Consider the following 6,117-nt stretch of genomic DNA (forward strand, 5'->3'; position numbering starts at 1 on the left):
ATTTTAATATTTAGCCCAACATCACGATTACTTCGGCATTAAATAAGCATAATAATAACTTAGCTACGAGACATTAATTTAAAAAGGTTGAACATAACTTACAATGATTAATAATAGCGTAGCGTTACACGGACAGAATTTTGACTTACACACTTCAAACATTCGCTAACATACCCTTATTATTATTAAATTAAAATTAAAATTATAATATATATATATATATATATATATATATATATATATATATATATATATATATATATATATATATATATATATATATATATATATATATATATATATATATATATATATATTACATTGAGAGATAGAGAAGAGAAAAAGATGTGTGATATTCGGTCGAAAACTGCGAAATTTATAGGATGTCACCAGATTTTTTGCTCCATGCGATCGCATGGATATTGTTCTTCTTGGCCATGCGATCTAATGGCCTGGGATTCCAGCTCACAAATGTTTGTTTTCTTCTTGCCGACGGTTTTATTAAATAATATAATATATATATAATTTTAACAATTAATTATATATTATATTATATTCATGTGCCTAGTTAACTTGTAATTATTAGTCCGTTGCATCAAGCGTTGAGAGTTGACTCTCGTCCCGGTTCCGGATTTTCGAACGTCCTTGCATACAATTTAATATCTTGTACTTTGCGTTTTGCGTCTTGTACTCTTGTAATTTCGAGACGTTTCTCATCAATAATTTGAACCTCTTGGATTGTACTTTGTACTTTTGAGCTTTTTAGTCGTTTGCGTCTTCAATTCGTCGAATATATCTTTTGTCTTCACCTTTTATTATATAAACGACTTGTAAATAGAACAATTGCAACTAAAAGCTTGACTTTCTTGAGGGATAATGCTATGAAATATATGTTCGTTTTTAGCATTATCATCTACAATCAAAATGTGATGAAGAAATTCATTCACAATGATTTAGGACAATTACGGAACAAGGTATTCGCTAAAGATTTCATCAGAAACCGAATCATCTGGATTCTTTATGTACAAATTTAGTCCTTGTGATTTGTCCTCAGTCTCCTTATGGTTTGCGCAATTCGTTTGTCAGTATCAAAACTTTTGAGATTTTTCAGTATGTCGCTCTTTATTATCAAACTTTTGACTGTTTAAACAGTCTTCAAATTTCGCTGCTTCATCAACTTTTTCAGAACTTAGATGTCTGATTCGTAAGCTAGAGGGCTTTTCAGGAATTTAGAGATTCCGAATTGAAATTCATTAGTCCAGAAGATATACGTTATATATAGATATATAACTGTTGACGTAGGAACGCTACGAAATTCGAGAATTAATGATTAATGCTTCCCGGTATTTGGTATGGCAACTATCATTACAAGATGTCGATGAGTACATGATAGGATTTCAATAAATAAGTATAGAAATTTTTCGGAGAGATTTAAGCCAAGGAGCAACGAGGTTGCTGGTACGTTTGTTGGTAATATTGCAGAATATAAAAGGTTTCCCGGTAACAATAACAATGGCAAATGTATATATCAAAGTTATAATAAGGTTGATTAGAACGAAAAGTCGAAGTTGACTTGTTAGAGCTGTGACAAAACTGACTATTGTGAAAAAGAATTGCAGTGTTATTTTCTGTAATAATAATGCCATAGGAGCTAGCACATATACGTGTTAAACCTTCACTTAGTTTTCGAGAGTTTTTCAGGTGCATAACTATATGCATAAATCTTTCCTTCTGTAGATGAACTGTGATTGGTTCATCCTCTCGATTGAGGTGTTTTCAAGAATTATGAAAGGTTTGAGCGCGGATTGTAATCGTCAAAATACAAATAAGGTTTAAGATAAAATCAAGTGGCAAACTTGAAGAAATGTTTAGTTTCATATGTTATAATCAATATTTTAATTCATTTTAATTGTCCAATGTTGGTAGTCCACAGTTAGTAGTCCACAGTTAGTAGTTCAATAATTCATATATAGTTTAATATATAATATTCGAATTAATTAATAAGTGTCGTGATCCATTGTATACATGTCTCAGACTCAATCACAACTCAAAGTATATATATTATTTGAGAATCAACCTCAACCCTGTATAGCTAACTCGAACATTACCGCATATAGAGTGTCTATGGTTATTTCAAATAATATATATAGATGATAGTGCTCCAAATGAACATATATTTAGGCACATTATCCTTCCATTATGTAAAGCTTTTAGTTGTAATTGTTCTATTTTTATGTAATATTCGTTTAAATAAATAAGTGCGAAGACAAAAGAAGAAAATGACGATTTAAAGACGCAAATGACCAAAAAGCTAAAAAGTACAAAGTACAATCCAAGTGGTTCGAAATATTGATGAGAAACGTCTCAAAGTTACAAAAGTACAAGTCGCAAAACGCAAAGTACAAGATATTAAATTATATGAAAGGACGTTCAAAAAATCAGAACCGGGACCTGAGCCGACTATCAACGCGTGACGCAACGGAGCTAAAATTACAAGTCAACTATGCACAAGAATATAATATAATATTTAAATAATTATATAAATTATTTATATATTATATATTATATTAAATAACGTCGAAAAACTAGCAAACAAACAATTCTGAGCTGGATTCCCAGGCCATACGATCGCATGGCCAGAAGACACAAATGCCATGCGATCGCATGGAGCAAAAAGGTTGGCCACATTGCTATAAAAGGCGCAGTTTCAGTCGAGTTTATGTACATCTTTTTCTCTTCTCTTCATCTGTAACATAAATATATATATTTATAATTTTAATTTTAATTTAAGTTTAATAATAATTGGGTTATTATAAGAAATGTTTTACGAGTTTTAAGTCGGAACTCTGTCCGGGTAACGCTACGAGATAAATAATCACTGTAAGCTATGTTCTTCCTTTTCAAATTAATGTCTCGTAACTAAGTTATTATTATGCTTATTTAAGCCAAAGTAATCGTGATGTTGGACTAAAAATTAAGATTGAGTTATTAGATTTTGTACCATAATTAAGGTTTGGACAAAAGACCAACACTTGTGGACATTGGACTATTGACTATTAATAGATAGGGGGTATTGTCTAATCGAATGACAACTCATTAGAACCTGTCGAACCTATCTTCAAATTAGTTAATCTAATAATTATTAAAATGATTATGTATGTTCTATTTAGTGACGTTTATATGCCATCTTTTACGATCATTTAATAAATTATTCGGATTGGGTAATTGATTATTCATTCTGATCAAGTGGGTAAATTAATATTCATATGTCATTAAAACAGGGGTGGATTACATACAAGGATAATTGGTGTAATTGTTAACAAAATATTAAAACCTTGAATTACGCGCAGTCGATAACCGGGTGTAATTATTAAACAAAGTATTAAAACCTTGTTACAGTTCGAATCCCTAATTAGTTGGAATATTTGACTTCGGGAATAAGGTTAATTTGACGAGCATTTTATAATTATGACCGATGGACTATTATGGACAAAAACCAGATAGGTATCAAATAAATCCAGGACAAAGGATAATTAACCCAGATAAATAAATTAAGATCAAAAAGTCAAACATCATGGTTACGGAAGTTTAAATACGCATAATTGTTTTATTTCATATTTCATCGTACTTTTATTTACTGTCATTTTATTTACTGCAATTTACTTTATCGCAATTTAAATTTTGTCATTTATATTATCGTCATTTATCTTTACGCTTTATTTAAAATCGACAAACCGGTCATTAAACGGTAAAAACCCCCTTTTATAATAATATTACTATATATAATTATATATATATTATATAAATATAGTTGTTAAAAATATAGCGTTAAACTCAGCTAGCTCCCTGTGGAATGAACCGGACTTATTAAAAACTACACTACTGTACGATTAGGTACACTACCTATAAGTATTGTAGCAAGGTTTAGGTATATCCACTCTATAAATAAATAAATAACTTGTGTAAAATTGTATCGTATTTAATAGTATTTCGTAGTAAAAATATAACTATTTTGTATACACCTCTGCGTACATCAATAGATGACGTCGATATGATATGTCAAAACATTGTATATGTGTCCTGATATTTAAAATGCGTAAATAACGGTATTTAAATGACGATAAATAAAGTGCGTAAAATAAATAACAGAAATTAAATGACGAGAAATAAAATTGCGAGAATTAAAATTAAGATAAATAAATTGCGATAATTAAAATTGCGATAATTAAAAAGTAATAGGGAATTAACAGTTAGCTAGGAACAGTTAGCTAGGATTTTGTTAGCGTGGATTCTTAACAAAATTTCTCATAGTTAATTTGTTTGTTTCTAATAAATTTTATTTTGTTCAATGTTTTCTTCATTATGCCACTTGTTGGATTCTGATAGGTTAAAATCTAAATATGAAATTGAATGAAAATGGTTATTATGTGTTGAACGGATTCGTATATTTGTGGATGTAAGTAGGATAGTAAATGATTGTTGAATCAGATTCGAAGAATGTACAGTGTAACTTATTAGTGTGAAATCTAATTATTCATCGGGTATTACCTACCCATTAAAATATTTTCACCATTAACAGTTTGTACAAAAGATTTTTAATTACTATCTTTATGAAAACATATATACGTGTATATTTTCTTCAGATGTAATCATGGATTTAATGAGTCAATATGATATTAAACTCATTTGATTTACCGTTAGAACAAGAATATATAATCTCTAAAACATTAGAGATTACATAATCATCATGTCGAATGAAGATAAATGATGTAGAACGTCATGTAGAACGAAGATAATCGATGTAGGACATCATGTAGTATGATGATTATGCTGGAGGTACAGACTGTGAGTTTGAGGCATGTAGTATTGAGGCTTGTGCTGCGGATGTTGTTGTTGGTGGTACTGGTGTTTCCGGTGCTGTTGCTGAAGCTGGTAGGTTTTGCACCACATTTTCCAAATTGATTACTCGAGCGCGAAGCTCGTTGACTTCTTCCATTATTCCGGGATGATTGTCGGTCGGAACGAGCGGATGAATAAGGTTTAGAATTATGGATAGAATATAATCGTGTTGAGCTACTCTAGAAATGAGGCTGAAAATGGTGTTTCGGATAGGTTCGCCGGTAAGTGCTTCTGGTTCTTCACCAAGAGGTGAATTTGGTTGGTGGAAGGGATCGCCTTCTTCGCGTCTCCATTGATTAAGTCGGCTACGAACCATCCACAATTCATCCAGAATAGATGATGGCTAATTGGTTGATCCATTCTAGTGATGCTGCTTTCGGAGCTTGAGTGAAAATCCATATCGGAATCCGAGGGACTTGAACTAGTGGCGAGTTCCATTTCGTACGATTGAATAAAGAATTTTTCGATATGAAATGATTTTCGGCTATCGGATGGTATTCTAATTACATAGAGCATCTATATATATAGAACAAAACATTTCCTAGATTACGGAGGAATTTACGGAATATACTAGGCATAGTTTACAGTAACAGATACTCTAAGATATGAATTAGCAGATACGCTAAGATATGAATTTATCTATACACTATCTATGCAATAGAGGCAGTAAGATGTGTCTAGACTTTAAGGATGATAAGCAAGTAATTTTTGACACGAAATGATAAGCAAAACTTTTGACATGCAGACACGGTCAAAGTTCAGACCCACTAATGCATCTAAACAACTATCAGTTAGACACACTAATGCAAGACCTAGTTCGCTAAGACCACCGCTCTGATACCACATGAGACGACCCGTCCTAATCCATAAGGACGAATACAATAACATATGATTACATTGCGAGGTATTTGACCTCTAAATGATACATTTTACAAACATTGCATTCGTTTTTAAAGGACAAACTTTCCTTACATCGAAAGTTGACAGGCATGCATACCATTTCATAATATATCAAACTATCACTGACTTAATAATAATCTTGTTGAACTCAATGACTCGAATGCAACGTCTTTTGAAATATGTCATGAATGACTCCAAGTAATATCTCTAAAATGTGAAAATACACAGCGAAAGATTTCTTTCATACCTGAGAATAAACATGCTATAAAGTGTCAACCAAAAGTTTGGTGAGTTCATAGGTTTATCATAATAATCATT

The sequence above is a fragment of the Rutidosis leptorrhynchoides genome, chromosome 1 (assembly GCF_046630445.1).
Source record: "Rutidosis leptorrhynchoides isolate AG116_Rl617_1_P2 chromosome 1, CSIRO_AGI_Rlap_v1, whole genome shotgun sequence".
Classification (NCBI taxonomy): Eukaryota; Viridiplantae; Streptophyta; class Magnoliopsida; order Asterales; family Asteraceae; genus Rutidosis; species Rutidosis leptorrhynchoides.